The sequence below is a fragment of the Eriocheir sinensis genome, chromosome 22 (assembly GCF_024679095.1).
Source record: "Eriocheir sinensis breed Jianghai 21 chromosome 22, ASM2467909v1, whole genome shotgun sequence".
Classification (NCBI taxonomy): domain Eukaryota; kingdom Metazoa; phylum Arthropoda; class Malacostraca; order Decapoda; family Varunidae; genus Eriocheir; species Eriocheir sinensis.
This window is the reverse complement of record NC_066530.1, coordinates 9593277-9612974: the sequence shown is the minus strand read 5'-3', so window position 1 is coordinate 9612974 and position 19698 is coordinate 9593277.

The following is a 19698-nucleotide window of genomic DNA, read 5'->3' as shown; positions in this document are numbered from 1 at the left end:
TCTTGATGTCACAGCTGGCTTACGATTGTATGACTAAGGAGCAGTGAGCTACATAAAAGAATCATATTGGAAAAAAATATCCATGTGTTCATTATTAATTATTAATATTAGTGAGAATAATGGGGTTAATATGATATCAGAAACTATACATCATGAGTCTTGTACGAGGAGTTATTTCACGCCCGGCCGCCATTTGCATTGTTTACATACCACACAACCACACCCACACAACAAACAGCTGCATGCTGTGTGTCACCAGAACCGCGTGAATTATGTCTTGCCTAGTTGTCTGTCATAACTTACGAGTGATGGTGAGAATAATATGCTTATTATGAAATCAGAAGCTGTGCATCATCAGTATGTTTACGGGGATGTATTTCTCACAACACCAGCCCAGCCGCCATTTTCATTGCTTTACTCAAGGACACTTGTCAATTCAAGCAGTAAAGATTACACCAAAAATATATAAATTTTGGGAAACTGTATTATGTCAATGTTCTTTAACCCGTACATATTTCTGAGCATTTTAAGAACTTTTTTTTCAAAATTGTTGTCTTAAAGTTTGGGGTGCGCGTTATACGTCGCAAAATACGGTATTTATTTTTCGACAGAAACCTACCTCTTGTTTGATTTACATTGTTTTTAATTTACGCGACCTCTTCAAGGACGCAATACTCGCGTAAATCGAGAGTTACCTGTATATGTATATTTATACCGGTAACTCGATTTACGCGAGTATTGTGTCCTTGAAGAGGTCGCGTAAATCAAAAACAATGTAAATCAACCAAGAGGTAGGTTTCTATCGAAAAATAAATATTCACTTCATTTAGTGGAGAGAGAGAGAGAGAGAGAGAGAGAGAGAGAGAGAGAGAGAGAGAGAGAGAGAGAGAGAGAGAGAGAGAGAATATCCATATCACCGAGATATCCACTCAGGCACTTAGTCTCAGCCTCACTCGTGTGAGGAAGAAATGAGGAACACCATGAGTGACTGGCTAGTATTGGTACCGGTACCGGTACTGTACCATATTGCTGGTACCGTTAATACTGGTACTGGTACCGGTACCTACCAACCTCTATTGTTGAGTAGCGTGGCAGTGTGGGTACTGCAACATGTATTGTTGTTCAAGTGGCACATGGGAAGAACTGAGCTCAGCTGTGTGGCTGCGGCGCCGTGTGAGTCCAGTTGTGTGAGACATCTGGTGGCCACTCCATAAAATATCGCGTATAAGGGAAAAAACGTGTAAATTAAACATTTACATGGATTTTGGACCCCGCGTTATTTTAAAAACGCATAAACCAAACACGCGTAGATCGAGTTACCTGTATATATATATATATATATATATATATATATATATATATATATATATATATATATATATATATATATATATATATATATATATATATATATATAGATAGATAGATAGATAGATAGAGAGATAGAGAGAGAGAGAGAGAGAGAGAGAGAGAGAGAGAGAGAGAGAGAGAGAGAGAGAGAGAGAGAGTGTCGTCCCTCAAATAGTACGGGGGTTAGAGACCCAGGACCCCCGTACTATTCGAAAATCCGTATAAAATTAGTGCCCCCTCTAGAAACACTACGGAATCCGGGTCCTGCCTGGCTCAGCTGTTACCCACGGGCCCAAGTTGCCAGTTATGCATTTTTTGCTGCAGTCTCAGTGCAGTGTTACCTCACTGGGGGGGTCGAGGGAGGCGAAGCCCCCCGTTAGAGGTCAGGGCCCGTATCCTCGACAACTATTAATACTAAACTTGGTATTAACTTTCGACTTTGGTATTAACTTCACTCTCAAAGTGTATCCTCAACAACTATTAGCCTAATACCTACCTACTCTTAACTTTGGTATTAACTTGAGAGTGCTGGCGAGGACTTCTAAACCCTTAATAGTAAAGTTGAAAGTGAAACCCAGACCCAGACCCATATCAACATGGCCCCCGGACTTCCTCGTCCAGCCCGCCTCCGCAATTTAGACTTTGATAGGGCGCTTTGGAACTGTATAACGATGGTGAACTTGTCAAGACATACATATTAGACCGTGCAGGAATGGAGTATGTGACTGACTTGGTGAGAAGAGAGCTACAAGATCCAGTTCAAAGGGAGCATTCCCTCACCCCGGGGTTGAAAGTGATTTTGACTTAAAGGTACTTGGCTACAGGAAAAATGCTGCAGTGTTCAAGTGATGAGTTAGGGGGTAAACCAGAGTAGTGTAAGCAGGGTGATTGTGGAAACTCTGGCCGCCCTCAGTGACCCGTAGGTAGTCGGGAGGTTTATCCAGTCTCCCCTTGATAGGGTGGAGATCCGTGTAAAGCAAGCAGAATTCTACCAACTTGCCGGTGTTGTGGGAGTGATAGACTGTACCCATGTGAAAATAATGGCACCAAAGGAAAACGATGTAGTTTATGTCAACAGAAAAAAAAAAAATAAATAAACATAGCTTGAACATACAATTAGTGTTTGATGCCTTTGTTATTGATTAAAATGTGAAATATTCGAGTTAAGAAAAACAAAACATGGGAAAAAAACTTTTATTTGTAGCAGAAAGGTACGCACATGCAAATGAAAAAGATGACATTAAAATTGCATTAAAATGTCATTTAGAATATGATTTATAATTATTGCTGCCGGTTATTCATATTGAGATAATGGTGGTAAGAAAGCTTGTTAGAGACGTCTGCCAGTGTGAGGGAGGAGGAACGAAAGGTCGAGGTGACCACATCGCGAACATCATGACTTATGAGTGAAGTAAAACGAGGTTACTTGGTTTCTGTTTACAAAGTTCCAAGTGGAAAAACAATTTTATTGTGAATTCAGTGTATACTTTTCTGGAGTATTGTGTTTACTGAGTGAATTGGTGACCAATCTGTTGCTATTTGTGTCTTGCTTGAAGATATTCATCATTGGATTCAAAGCTATGGTATTAATGTGCAATAGTCATCATAACAAAATACGTAGTAATTAATTATATATGTCAACCTATTTATTTTCATGAGATCATGGTATGACCACTGAAAAACATAGCTTTTTATCTTGGCTCCATTACAAATTCAGTATATAATTACTCTATTAGTGGAATCTAGTTTTCAGCATCTTTTATTATTATGCCAATATTCTAAGCACTCAGCTTGCAAACATGCTTAGGTTTATGTTGTCAGTTTGGGTCGGACTTATGTGAACACTTTACCAAGTGACCTAAGATTACTCAATGCTCGCAAAGCTATGGTATTAACGTGCAATGGTCATCATACCGAAATACGTAGTAATTAATTATATATGTCAACCTAATTATTTTCATGAGATCATGGTATGACCGCTGAAAACATAGCTTTTTTTATCTTAGCTCCATTACAAATTCAGTATATAATTATTCATATATTCAATAAAGTAGTGGAATCCAGTTTTCAGCATCTTTTATTATTATGCCAATATTCTAAACACTCAGCTTGCAAACACGCTTAGGTTCATGTTGTCAGCTTGGGTCGGACTTAGGTGAACACTTTACCAAGTGACCTAAGATTACTCAATGCTACCATATAGGTATACTACATCTTTGATTGTGAGTTCATCAGAGAGCACTGGAGAGCAGCATGAGTCTAATTAGGTGCTAATGAATATCCTGCCTGCATCACAGACTACATAAAATGCAAATATGATCAGTGCCTAAAGGTGTTATAAGCTAATGATGGTAAATATATATATATATATATATATATATATATATATATATATATATATATATATATATATATATATATATATATATATATATATATATATATATCTATAAAACTGTCTGCCCTAATGTCCCTCCCACTTTTGAAGGCCAAATGACGCCCCTGATTGTAACAACGCATCTTGTAACACCCATGACTGGGTGCCGGTGCAGATCTCCTCATTTAACACCGATAAATTAATCTAGGCTCTTGGGAACTCGGAAAAATCCAAGTTAGAGAGTGCTGGCTGTGGAGATTGAACCAGTGACCTTCGACATACAAAGCCATGTCTGTCAGTCGAGCCAATAAAGGTAAAGGTAAAGTTGGGGCATACGCTATAGCAGCGCGTGGCCTCAGTGCTCATCTCCGTAACATTGGGCCTTGAGCCTGTGGTGAGAGGGAGCCCATTACCCCGGGACACAGGGCCAGTGTGACATCCGGGCTACCACAGTTTCCCCAGGTAGTCATTTATCGACCAGCCCGAGAGGGAGGATGATCAGCTGGGTGAGCTGCACGCCGACTGCCCAGGCCGGGATTCGAACCCGGGCCCGCGTAGAAACCAGGCATGCTGACCACTAGACCACGGAGGCGTATTGGAGCCCAATCTCAAGTGAACCCACTCACAATGGCACACAATTTTTTTTCCGGTAAATTTTGTGCTTTGAATGAATTTGCTAATCATTTCTGTCGAAAAACAGCACAAATTATTTTTCACCCCTTCCACCCTAACCTCCTCAGTAATAAAAAAAAAAAAGTGACAAAATCATAGCCTTGAGGCAGTAATATTCAGCCCCAGCATCAAAAAATTATACTGCTGCCCTATGAAAGGCATCTCTTAACTCCGATGAAGTAGGTGGTGACTGGTGGAGCAGCTTCATTGTCATCCCTTGCAGTGGCAGGTGTCATTGGGCCAGCAGATGATGAAGCAGTGGCTGGTGTCATAGGGCCAGCAGATGATGAAACAGTGGCTGGTGTCATAGGGCCAGCAGATGATGAAGCAGTGGCTGGTGTCATAGGGCCAGCAGATATTGAAGCAGTGGCTGTTGCCGGAGCAGCTAATGGTATCTTTTCCACAAGTAATGAACAATGTGCTGGGATGGTCTCTAGCAATACTGATAAAGTGTGTATCTACAAAGAATATGAATTTAAGGGTAATTAATAAATTGTTTTAATAAGAATATAAAAGTTTTTGCCAAAAACATACAGGCCAGTCAATATTTCACTGCTGCTTGACTGTTGCTGCTGTCCTATCCCTAGCACATCATGTCAATGCTGAATGGCTCTGGTACCCCTTCAAATACATGAGACGAGCAGCCTATGATGTCATACACCAGTTTATCTACCACAGTTAATGTCATAGTTATATAGGCAGGCACCTGCATATCTGTGGTGCCACATGTGTGGGGCACTCAGGTGCTGGGGGAAATGTCATTGTTATGAAGGGGCAGGGGTAAACCAGTGTATGCTGTGAGGCCTTGGTGTGGAAGTTCCCTGTCTGAACTGTGCAGCTAATCCCCCATACAGTGAGGGCCTTTTTTACTCCCTCAGGGGCTGTGCAGCTGAGAGAGTGGTGTACATGAGTGTGAGTGTGTGAGTAAGTGTGTGCCTGTCTTGGCTAAAACCCTTCAATGGGGGAAGACAACCAAGGTATTTAGATAGATTGATAGTCATTGACAGATGAACATTAAAAAAATTTCTAGATCAAATATGCAGTTCACTGCTATGAACTTATTAACTTTAAGCTGAAATAAAGGCATTGTGGCCAGTATAGCTGCATTCTGTGAGCACATAAAAAACTAACTAATATAAGTTTTACATTTAAAGACATAACAACTAAAAAAATTACCAGTCTGCCGCTGCTCATTCTTGCACTTGGCAATGCAAGGCTTTGATTTTTGTTGTACGTTGTGCCAACGCCTCTCACAGTCATCCTGCGTACGGGTCCACTCCCAGGAAGGCACTGTCAGGGTATAAATGTGAAGCAAGTTTCTTAATCGTTTCACTATGGCATGCTTTTATTTCCCATAACTTCTCCAATAACATTTAATACATGCTGTGATGGAAAGCTAAATCAGTACCAATATTTTATTTACATGCATCATAAGACATTAACTTTTTAGTTGTTATGAACATGGCCATAAATACTACTTTTCATTACCTACTTTTCTAAAATGCTTTTCTCTAAGTAGGAGGATATTACACAATACAACTATACAAAAAAATTCAAAGCATTAATCTTAATTCCATTCTTTTGAGTACTTCTAACCTAACATTATATCACCAGAAACTGTTTGACCAATGCTATCAAAATAATATTTTAATCTTACTTTACCATTCTCATCAAATCTACCTATTCCGATATAGTCTTAACATAAAATATTTGTAAAAGTGTTGAGAGCCTGGCCCAACCCACCCCAAAAAAAATCTAAATAAGGAATAAATAAAATAACAGGTAAATATGACTTGACTCTCTTATACTAACCCCCTTTCCACCCTAACAAACTTGGGGACCTACCATGTTAGGTTAGGACGTGTTTGGTAGGACATGTTTAGCAGGAGTTGGTTTAGTTATGTTAGATTGTTGAGGGAGTGGGGGTTGCAGCAGAAATGGTCATGATGATGCTATTCACATGGAGCAGTAGGAAAAAGTATGTCCTGTTTGGAAACTCTGTGGTTGTGTTTGTATACAAAAATACCCATTTGACGAGGTTAGGTTAGTTTGCAAGTTACTTGAATCGTGGATATGTGAATATGTAACAAAAAAAATAAAAGCGTTAACCTTAATTTCATTATCTTGAGTACATTCCAATCTAACATTATATCACCATAATCTGTTTGGCCAATGCTATAAATATACTATTTTAATCTTACTTTACCGTTCTCACGAAACCTACCTATTCCCATATAGTCTTGACATAAAGTACTTGTAAAAGTGTCCATAGTCTGGCATGCCTAGCATCCCCCCCCAATAAAAATAAATAATAAACAAATAAAAATAAATAAAGAATAAAAAAAGGGCAAATATGCCTTAACTATCTATACCAACCCCCTCTTCCCCCCCAACAAACTTGGCATGTTAAGTTAGGATGTGTTCGGTAAGACGGGGCAGGTTTGGCACTTGGGGACCTACCATGTTAGGTTAGGATGTGTCAGGTAGGGCAGGTTTAGCAGGAGTTGGTTTAGTTATGTTAGATTGTTGAGGGAGTGGGGGTTGCAGCAGAAATGGTCATGATGATGCTATTCACGTGAAGCAGTAGGAAAAGTATGTTCTGTTTGGAAACTCTGTGGTTGTGTTTGTATACAAAAATACCCATTTGACGAGGTTAGGTTAGTTTGCAAGTTACTTGAATCATGAATATGTGAATATGTAACAAAAAAATAAAAGCATTAACCTTAATTTCATTATCTTGAGTACATTCCAATCTAACATTATATCACCATAATCTGTTTGACCAATGCTATAAATATACTATTTTAATCTTACTTTACCATTCTCACAAAACCTACCCATTCCCATATAGTCTTGACATAAAGTACTTGTAAAAGTGTCCATAGTCTGGCATGCCTAGCATCCCCCCCCCAATAAAAAAAATAATAAACAAATAAAAATAAATAAAGAATGAAAACAGGGCAAATATGCCTTAACTATCTATACCAACCCCCTCTTCCCCCCCAACAAACTTGGCATGTTAAGTTAGGATGTGTTCGGTAGGACAGGGCAGGTTTGGCATGGTTAGGTTTAGTTATGTTAGGTTGTTGAGGGAGAGGGGGTTGTGGCAGAAATGGTCATAATGAAACTATTCAGATACAGAATGAAAAGGTATGTTCTGTTTGGAAGGTCAGTGGTTGTGTTATTATGCAAAAAATACCCAATTGATTAGGTTAGGTTAGTTTGTAAGCTGATTGAACCATGAATATGTGATTACCAACCTTGTTACAGCTTCTGCCACTTCAGTCCACGCTCTCTTCTTATCCTCAGGGGTGATACTCTTCCCATAATACCCTCTGATTATACGTATTTTTTCTTGAATTTGATGTAAGAAGACCGTTTCATCTGGCGACCAATTAAACTTACTCCTTTTCTGCGCTGGTTCTCCGGCCCGTAGATCGTTGGGGCAGATGACGTACGTGGTTATGGTGCGGTAATTTCAGCAGAGCAAGTCGTGACGCAGGAGGGGAGATAAGGGTATTGACGAGTGACGGAGTAAAAACAGCCTTTGAGGCTGCTTCTATCTGCCACAAAACTCAGTATTTTCTTGTGTTTGCCATTTATTATGTTTCTGTTGTACATTTACATATTTTCTTTATTTTTCTTTTGAAATATATACTTAATTCATGTCGGATGTTTACGTTTTGCACGAAGGCGTCCTTAGCAACGAGCCCGCCATAAAGAAGAAGAAGAAGAAGATAATAGTAGCCAGGATTCGCTAATACCTACACTCAAAGTTGACGAGGATACCTTTTACTCTTAATAATTTGAAACTATTAACTTTGATAGTAGCTTTAAGAGTAAAAGTTAATAGCTCTCGAGGATACGGGCCCAGGTTATTTAAAGTTCGGTTGAAGTAGTTTAAATATGCGTCTCTTAACAATATAATATGGAGGCGTACTGTCGTATTTTGGAGGCGTGGAGTCAATCTCCACACTTACCGTTTCATATCTTATTTAAAGTATGATTTAGAGAGCAATAATAGAAATTGTGGTTGAGAGTAAGAGAGAGTGTGAGTGTATGACATCGCTTACTCGCTGACAATGTGGAAGGCAGCGGTGCCAGGATGGCTCATTGTCCAGCTTGGTAACACTACAACAGAAATTGCAAAACTGGCAACTTTGGCCGGCAGGCGGGAAACACGGATTCTGTAGGAGTGCCCACTCCTGCCCACCAATTTCTTGTTTAAGGTAAGAAAATGCCTATTTATGTGTTTATAAAAGGTTAATTCATGAACAAATAGAAAAGGACGGGGTTTATCTCCACTCTTGCAGCACTCTTGGAGCACTCGCAGTTACTGCGGCAAGAATATTTTTTACACTATGATAGATACAGCAAAAACACTGCTCTCATTCACGTGGTATGCTCTCCCTACAACAACGTAACTGATCCCGAAATGTACCTTCTAAATCTGAATTCTTTTGCAAGGTGCACACTTTCTCGAATGCTTTGGGGTGCTTTCAGCAGGTGTTTTGGTAGAACAGTGTTGCCACTCATGCCATGGCTACTTGGTGCGACAAGCGGGAAATTAAAAAAATCATAAAAAAAATTAATCCATGATAATCTGTATAAAACCGAAACCGTACTATTTGAGGGACGACTGTATATATATATATATATATATATATATATATATATATATATATATATATATATATATATATATATATATATATATATATATATATATACAGTAAAACCCCGATTATCCGAAATGGAAGGGGGGAAGCCTCTTTCGGATAAGCCGATTTTTCGGATAATCCGGATTTATGGCCGCCATTTTGATCGCCGCCAGTTTGATCGACTTTCTTCCTTTTCCCGGTTTCTTTCGGCATGGTGATGTAGAAAGAAGTGAGGTCGAAGCACAGGTAGAACGCGATGCGACTGCCCAGTGTGAAGTGTGTGACGCGACTGCCGCCGACTGACGATGTAAACAATGAAACCAAACAAACACACGCTACGCTAAACATCGTGCATCGTGCAGGTGGAGACACAGTATGATGACTCATATTATCGCGCAACTCGTATGTTGGAAGGGGAATGTGGCATGGAGTGGAGAGGGGAGTCGTGTTTGTGTCGTTGTCTTGAGAGTACGGTGTGAGAGTAGTCGTGCAGTAGTTTGTTCGTTCGCCGCATCTACGTCCTTGCTGGGGCGAAGGTGCGGACGTGGTGTTGTTGAGAGTTTGTTTAATGTTTTTTGTCTAATACATTGATCTATTCGTTACAAGCTATTTCGGCAATACGTATTAGAAAGCATATTCATTTTAACTGTTCTTATCAATTTTAAATGTGTTAATATAGTACATATGTAGTTACTTTTATTTATTTTTGATGTTTTATAACGTTTTAGTATAGAAAAAAAAATTAATTGCATTATCCAGATCAATTTCGGATAATCCGGTTTTTCGGATAATCCACTTTCGGATAATCGGGGTTTTACTGTATATATATATATATATATATATATATATATATATATATATATATATATATATATATATATATATATATATATATATATATATATATATATATATATATGGTTTTGAATGCCCTGCCTTAATTTATTAGGCTATTATTATTATTATATTATCCCCATACATTGCTTACTATTCCAGCCAGAGAAATTCAGACAACCACTGAAAAGCAGAAAAAACACTGGCTGACTTATTATTATTATTATTATTATTATTATTATTATTATTATTATCATCATTCTTATTATCATAATTCTTCTTCAGTTCTTCTTCTTATCATTATTGTTATTATTTTTATATATCTGCATGATACTTCAGTCACTTAACGATGATTTCAGTGTTCTACTTAAAATTATAATAATCATTAAGATAATAATTATAATAATAGTAATAATAATAATAATAATAATAATAATAATAATAATAATAATAATTATTATTATTATTATTATGATAATAATACAAAAGCATGCGACGAAGATGTTTCCATCACGAGCTTGTTTTGTTTCCGTCATGCACTTAGGCGCTGTGTTGCCAGATCTACCGATATATCATGAGAATTACTGATATTTTGATGAATCTCAGAAATAATTTGAATTACTAATATTTTGATGAATCTCAGAAATAATTTATCAATCTCTTGAGTAATTTGTAGATTGCTTTTCCAAATTTTCACCAGTTATAAAAAAAATACTGATATAATGCTCTTTAACTTAATTTTATCTACATAACATGTCACAAGAACCACCACATATAATATTATATTAAAGTGCGTCTGCCAAATTTTTACCTACCTACTGATTGGTTGACTCCGTGCAAATCCTGAAGCCCACAGCCACCATCTTAAGATTCCCTCGGGCCGAGGCATATATGTAAAAAAATTGGCATCAACGCTCGCTGAGTGGTAGTAGCACGTGGTAAAACACTTAATTACGAAGTTATTAATTTATTGAATTTTTCTATTCCCTAGCTACTAACTTTTTATTGGTTTATGGAAAAAAAATACCTAATCTCAATATCATGAAATAAAACAGAAAAATGTAGGTTCTTTTCATATATTTCGTTTCATTACCCATTAAAAGAATTATCCATATTCTAAATCTAAGATTTAAAGAGAAAACGAATCAATTAGATGAGTAAATAAAACGTTCAACTAATTAACTTATTCTACACGTAGTGACGTGCATTGTTTTTTGCTTTTCTTGTAAACTGTAATATTTATGTTGACTGCATTATATTTGTCATTTACACAAAAATATCAACGTGGCCAACACGACTGATTGGGTTCAAGCATCAGTAGGAAGGTGATTGGTAGCCTATTATTGAAGTTCTATGCATAGCCTACATCACTTTTTTTTCCAAATAAGTATGAAGAACAAATTATGAAATTACTATGGTCTTTTTAATGCTGAGCCTAATACATTCATACAACCACCCTGGCTGGCAGTTACCTGACAGAGTAAAAACTACAACACCATTATGAGAACTGCAGTTAAGACTGTGTTGAATGAAAGAATCAGTGTTGGCCACGTTGAAGTTTTTGTGTAAATGACCATAGCTGCGCATTATCGCGATACTCTATCGCTGATAACAAAATTGGGTTATCGGCCATCCACTACTTATTTAAATATATATTGGTGTCTTCGTTACTTTTGTAACCAAACTAGCGATAATCGCTACTTTTTTCCGCCTCAGAAAAAAAACATTGTCTCCCTACTGCGCATGCGCGGCCCGGAGTTTTATGAAAAAACTGCAGGGTATGAAATATCTTCGGTGAAGAGATTTCATACTTGGATCATCAACATTAAAACACTAGGTAATTTTTATTATGTTACTCAAAAATCAATATATCATTATATTATTATTCACTACCTATATTATTATTCACTACCTCAAATTTGATATTGATTGATTGATAGTTTATTGTTGCAGGGAAACAACAAGGGAGAAGGGAGGAACATGCCATCCCAACCCCCAGGCAGGACAGAGTGTGATTATACAACTATTAATACATGTGTAGGGAGCACCATGAAACTAAAAAGATACAATGGTAGGAAGGTACATATTCGTTTGTGAGAATGCCATGGTATTGAAGGTACACGGTGTTGTGTTATATAGTGTCCCATCATCAAAAGCTGTTTTTTTTTTTTACAAACACTGGTCTCTCGTGAACTGCGCACACTCAGACCAGTAAGTGTAGACCTGTACAGTCTCACAAAGGTTTTTAACACATTAAGAGTTGCTGGAAAGCTGAATCAGACATACAGTTCCACCATCCACGCTGTTTCTAGAACAACACTCTTTACATATAAATACAACTTGTACAGAGTGTCGTTCTAGAAACAGTGAGGATGGTGGTAGTGGTACTGTATGTCTGATTCAGCCTTCCAGCAACTCTGAATTACAGTTAAAAAGCTTTGTGAGACTGTACAGTTTTATGCTTGCTGGTCTGAGCATGCGCAGTTCACGAGAGACCAGTGTTTGTAAACAAAAGTGCCAGTTTTTGATGGTGGGGAAGCCAAATAACACAACACCAGTTCAAGCGTTTCTAGTACAGGTAACTCTAGATTTAAACAAGTTTGGTTTACGCGTTTTTTAAATAACGCGGGATCCAAAATCCAAATAAATGTTTAATTTACACGTTTTTTCACTTATACGCGACATTTTATGAAGTGGCCACCTGATGTCTCACGCAACTGGACTCACACGGCGCCACGGCCACACAGCTGAGCTCAATTCTTCCCGCACACCATTTGAACAGCGATACAGTACCCACGCTGACACGCTACTCAACAACAGGGGTGGGCAGGTACTGGTACCAGTACCAGTAATAACGGTACCAGCTATACGGTACAGTACCGGTACCAATACTAGCCAGTCGCTCATGGTGTCCCTCATTTCTTCCTCACACGAGTCAGGCTGAGACTGAGTGCCTGAGTGGATATCTCGGTGATATGGATATTCTCTCTCTCTCTCTCTCTCTCTCTCTCTCTCTCTCTCTCTCTCTCTCTCTCTCTCTCTCTCCACTGAATGAAGTGAATATTTATTTTTCGATAGAAACCTACCTCTTGTTTGATTTACATTGTTTTTGATTTACACGACCTCTTCAAGGACACAATACTCGTGTAAATCAAGAGTTACCTGTATTACCGTCCATATGTACGTGCCAACATGTGGTTTTTAGGTTTTGTAAGTTTTCTAAAATACAGATAATGAAAATTTGGATTCATCTATGTTTTTCTATCTGAAATATCAATATAGTATCATTTTCACCTATTGGACTTATCGCTAGCTGGTATCGGAACTGTGGATTTAAATCGGGTATCGGTTATTGCCTATATTTGTGTCTCCAGTTAACGAATATCGGTTATCACCGATAAGGTTTTTCATTATCAGTTATCGGTTATTGGGAATAAGGTTTTCTGTTATCGTGCCCACCTATGTAAATGGCGAATATAATGCAGTCAACGTACGTGACTATTACAGTTTACAAAAAGAGAAAAAACAATGTACGTTACTACGTGTAAAATAAGTTAATTAGTTGAACGTTTTAATTAGTTACTCATCTAATTGATTCATATTCTCTTTAAATCTTAGATTTACAATATGGAAAATTCTTTTAGAGGGTAACCATGAAAAGAACCTAACATTTTTCTGTTTTATTTCATGATGACTAACATTTGTTATTTCCCAATCCACTGAAAAAGTAGTTTGCAAGCAAACACATATCATACATGCTATATAGAGGATGTAACAGTCAAATAATGCAGAAAAGAATTGTTTTGTGCCAAATATTGAGACTAGGTAACTAGTAGGGTTTTTTTTTTCCCATAAACCAATAAAAAGTTAGTAGCTAGGGAATAGAAAAATTCAATAAATTAATAACTTCGTAATGAAGTGTTTTATCACGTGCTACTGCCACTCAGCGAGCGTTGATGCCAATTTTTTTACATATATGCCTCGGCCCGAGGGAATTTTAAGATGGCGGCTGCGGGCTTCAGGATTCTAACCAGGCTAGTACAGAGAAAGCCAATCCAGTTATTATAGAGATCAGTGGTCTCCCCTCCCACCTACCTACGATACCGTTCGTCGAGATTCATGCTACAACGAACATTTATATTCAAGTTTTTAACACCACATGATAAAGTACAGTTCCTTAGCTTCAACATTATGCAAAAATATGTTCTTTATAGTAAAATTATTAACATCTCTGCTACAAGCAAAGCAATTCATCTGCTACAGTCATGATACACAAGGCACCGTCACTCACAGTATCACGCGTGGCTGGAGCTGAGTAATCAAAACTCCATCATTATCCACAGCTGCATTATATATGCCGGCATAGCTGGAGATCTGTGGGCGGGGGCCCGGGGTCTTGTCTCCTTGTGGGGTTCCCCCACACACTTCTACAAATGAGTATGGCAACAAATGAGGGCTCCCAAATGAACCATTTGGGAGGTGGTGGGCTTCTTTGTTGGGGGCCTGAGGGGGCATCTTCTTATATGAACCCAACACCCCTTCCCTCAGCTATGTCACTGAATTTAGCCATTAGACTTGAGCCTGTATCATGGCACCCCCCTCAAGCTGTCACCCGGGGCAGACTGCCATCCCCGCCCCCCTTATTACGCCACTGCTTCTGAGAAAACCAACGGCTGAAAGTGTGTACACCATCTCCTTGATGATCCTTGCTGGTTGTCTGTTGTGACGGGCCCAAGTCATCGCTGCTGCACCGTTTAATTTTTCTAATGCAATTTGTTCCACAATATTAACCACTTTAAACTCTGGGGGATAGGATGGATGGCTGTTTCTTGATGTTTCGGGTGATACAACAACTTACACAAAGTCAGTTACAATCACAATTCCTCCTTTAGCTTGGCCGTATTATTTTAGTAAGCTTTTTCTTCATTGTTAGTTATCAAGTAATTTTTGGTGCTGTTGTTCTGGTACTGTCTCTGTCCTGTTGGCCCTTCAAACCAGTGACAAAGTAACCCATTAACCCAATACAGGGCCTGTGTAACATTTACCTCAACACTTTACCTTTCCCATTTTGCCCCAGCATGTACCTGTGTAATAAACATCCCGAAAAGAAGTATACACAGCTGGATCGGCTGCCTATACTGACTGCCAAGGCCAGGATTCTAACCAAGGCCTGCAGATGATTAGTTGCTGTTTTGGGTAAGAAAAATAATATTGCATAACATCACTATTTATTTACTTCAATTTGTGTCATGCCTCCTGTCTAAAGGAATGTGTATAGTACAGTACCCTCTCGAGTTTCGCGCTCGCTTCGTTTCGAAGGTATAGCGCTAAACTCAAGGATCGCGAAATCGAGGTATTGAAAACACTGAAAAAGTGCTTATCTGCTCCGAACCGTGGAGTTTTTTTTTCTGCAATGGTTTCTGCAATGGTTCCTAATGAGTCTGGTGTGTGCATGTGTGTGTGTGTGTGTGTGTGTGTTTGTTGTTATTCGATCCATGTGTTTATGTGGTTGAGTCAAGATGGGTGGGTTGGCTGTGCACGTGCAGTGGTGACAATGAGAACTGGCATGGAGGAACCACAGGCATGCCACACCCACAACTGTTTCTTCCTTCCATTTAACTGCAGCAACAATTAAGTCCATAACTTGGGTAATGGCAGCACAAGCCGCGACAGCCCTTACATTAGCAGACGACGCCATGTTGATACAGGGCAAGTGCTTTGTTTACGTTGTGGATGAGGATAAGGGCAACCGACCTTGGCCATGTGTGACGCACACCAGGAAAAGTTGGAGTTGCCGGTTGCCCTAGGTGGCACCAACACGGTGGGAAGAAAAAAGTACTGTGTGACACCAGCTTACGGATAACCGTGAACTAGCTCCCGGCTGGGCATAAAGGCGTTGCCCGTAGCCCCAACGGTTGGACAAAAACGGCCATTGTGACACCGCCTTAAGGCAGTGAAGCCGCTGATAGGGTGAGTGTCGGCGATGACATCATCAGACTCCTAGCGAATCGCAAGCGTGTTTTCGGAACTGGAAGCCAATTGTAAGGCAGCCGCCTTCAACTGCAGCTTCAAAACGACCCGTTCTCTCTTCCCGCTCTCTCTCTTACCATAGCCACAATGTTTGGAGTAAAACGTCCAGTGTGTTACTACCTTTAAAGGTAGCATGCGTGACGCCGATGGTGAGTAGACGTGACCCGTACATGTCAAAGCAGCGCGAAACTCGGGGTGATAATGCGCGAAAGTTGGGATGGTAAGAATTTAGGACTAACCGCGAAACTCATGAATCGCGAAGCTCGAGAGGGTACTGTAGTTCTAGGAGAAAATGGTGGGTGGGAGAGGGGCGGCCGGGGGGGTCAGCCAAGGTCAGTACTGCCCTACATCTTGCCACACACACTCCAACACTTCTCGCTTCCTCTCACATGTCAGCCATTTACTGCCTTTAAATAAGTTTATTTAGATAGTTGGATAATCCAATAAGGTCATATAGTGTCAAGATTGTTTAGTTTGTAGGATAATAACAAAGATTTTGTATAAATACCATGACACTTGACAATGTTGTATTCCAAATTTGTCAAGTGTTGTAGTATTTATACAAAAGCTTTGTTAGTAGCCTATAAACTAAATACTCTTGACACTATGACCTTATTGGATTATCCAATTATCTAAATAAATTCATTTAACCCTTTCATTGCTAAACGCTTGCAGTGGGCGTTAGGCGTATTTGCTGGTGGCGCCAAACGCTCGCTGCGAGCTCCAGCCGCACTCAAATCTCCCGCGTATGAGTGTGTTCCAACACTAATTCTCACAACACAGGATTGCCAATTGAGTGGGTTCTTCACTAAATTTGGTGGAAAATCATGTCAGCCCAGCGCAGAAAATCTACGGACGAGCAACTGGTGGATGTTAATTGTTGACCAATATAGCAACATTTTTGCATAGCTTCATCAATCACATGACTGATATTTTGACCAAATAGTTGTAAATTTTGCAGTTGGCAATACTGCCCTGCCAGCACCCCATCATCAAGAGATCTACAGTAGTTGCCTTACGGCTGACCGTCGCGCACGTATAAATGTACGTCTTCACAGGCAACACCCCCTGAACGTGCCTGTACTTTCGCAGGAGAGGCTTACATTACCAAATTGTATAGATCTTGGCCTCCTCTTTCCAATGGTGTTTTTGTTTTTTTGGCTGTGATGAATAGTTTTTGAGATACAGCGGTTAAAGTAGCGAGCACTAGCGTCACTTGCTGGTGGTGCTAAAAGCTCGCTGCGAGCGCCAGTCACACTTACACGCAGGAGAGGCTTACATAACCGAATCTTATAGATCTTGGCCTCCACTTTACAATGATGCTTTTGTTTTGTAACTGTGATGAATAGTTTTTGAGATACAGCGGTTAAAAGAGATCCCCTTCCCCGCTGGGGTGCCCGAGCGCGCCTGAGGGGATAGTCTCGTTGCGAGCGCTTAGCAATGAAAGGGTTAAAGGTAGTAAATAGCTGACATATGAGAGGAAGTGAGATGTGTTGGAGAGTGTGTGGCAAGGTACGGGGTCGCCACTCTCCCACCCGCCAGTTTCTCCTAGAATTACGATAGCAGGGGTGAAGATGGGTTACATCTTCCATGATTATGTCCACCTGATTCAATATTCCTTCATGATTAATTTTGTTGATTTAACCCTCTCACACACCATAAGTTTCCAATAAGTTTCTGTTCCACTCATCATACATTTCTCAGGCCCGACCGGCCTTTTTTGCCGCCGCGATACTCTACATTCCCGGACGCATTTTACCCTCACAGATATATCGTACCCCAATAAATTTGGTATCAATGGCTCCATAAAAACTTGTACTAGAACATGCGCAAATAAAAATAGAGGAAAATATATATATAAGCAATACAAACTTGTTTCAAGTCTCCGTATAGAGTATTGTAGACAATAAATCCAAAGTAACAACTCTTCCCCACTCGCTAGCTTGAAGTTTTGTGGGCCAACTTTTTTAGCTGAATATATGTTTCGGAGCGGAATTTAGTGAAGATTCTAATGGTATCCTCAAAATCCTCATACGCCTATTAGTTCCCGAGTTACACCGAGAATTTTTTTTTCCTTTCCTGTCAGAGTAGGCTAACAAATAAAAATCGCTCAAAGTTCCTTATCTACGCTCCTTAGAAAGGTTGCCATATGTTACCATTAAGAAACTTATCCCAACAAGTGACGCTCCCAAATTTGATGCACTTTCACCGAAAACTTAATTTTTCGGAAAATTTGATTTGCACCAGTCAGTAAAAAGGTGAACCTGAGCCTAAGTACTCATTACATTCATCATTTAATATTTTACCAACAATTACCGTGTCATCGGCATATTTTATTATTGTACAATTACTAAAAGCACTTCTACAATCGTTTGTGTATAAACTTTTAGCTTATACACAGAAGAGGAAGCTTTTAGCTTATAAACAGACGATTGTTGAAGTGGTTTTAGTAATTACATAATAATTAAAAATGCAGATGACATGGTAATTGTTGGTAAAATATTAACCCTTTCATTGCTAAACGCTCACAGCGAGTGTTAGGGGTATTTGCTGGTGGTGCTAAACGCTCGCTGCGAGCTCCACCCGCACTCAAATCTCCCGCATATGAGAGTGTTCCAACACTAATTCTCACAACACAGGATTGCCAATTGAGTGGGTTCTTCACTAAATTTGGTGGAAAATCATATCAGCCCAGCGCGGCAAATCTATGGACGAGTAACTGGTGGATGTTCTTGCCCAATATAGCGGCATTTTTGCATAGCTTCACCTATCACAGTGTGTGTCATCTTGCGACGCGGCCTTGAGGCGAGAAGTGACGGTGACAGCCATGGTGTACACATTATCTACGCTCCACGATGTCTGCCGTCTGGATAAATAAAGACTTTTGGATCTGTCGTCGTCGCTGCAGCGGTGGGGCTCAGAATGACGGCCGCCGCCCGGTATTCTGTGAGGCCGCCTCACAGTGTGTATGCCTCATCTGGCCGACGAGGCTCCGCCCACTTTCGGCCGCCGGACAGGCCGCATCGTATAGTGTGTGTCTGCCTTTAAGGCAGTATCACACTGGCCGTTTTCTTCTAACCGTTGTGGCTACTGGCAACGCCCGTGCGCCCATCCGGGAGCGAGTTGTCGGTTCACCGTAACCTGGTGTCACACTGAGCCCTTTTCTTCCCACCGCGTTGGCGGCAGCTTGGACAACTGGCAAATCCAAATTTTCCAGGTGTGCGTCACACACGGCCAAGGTCAGTTGCCCGTATCCACATCCACAACGTAAACAAAGCACTTGCCCTGTATCAACATGGCGTCGTCTGCTAAAGTAAGGGCTCTCGCGGCTTGTGCCGTGCATCATGGCGGCTTGTGCCGCACATCATGGCGACTTGGCGCAATTTTCAAAATACAGTCGCGGTGGCTGCTTGCGCTAACCGAGGCTTTCGCGCTAATTAATTTTTTTCTTGGTAGATGGTGGCTCACGCTAATTGCAGTTCGCGCTAATTGATCTCGCGCTAAGTGGGGCTCTACTGTACCTTCTGGGTCCTGGACAATCATGGAAGTGTGCAAATCTATCACAGTCCGGTTTGATAAATATGTTTTCTTCTGCCAAGTAATCATGCAACTTTGCAATTTGATAAACCCTCGCTATAACAAACTAAAAGGGGAGAAGAAGGCAACGTATCCTGAAATCCAGTAGTCCGAGTGGTTCAAACTTTTCGTATATTACAAATTCTTCCAGGCCACTAAGGAACCAAACCCTTCACCTGCCAAACTGTATCAGTGAAT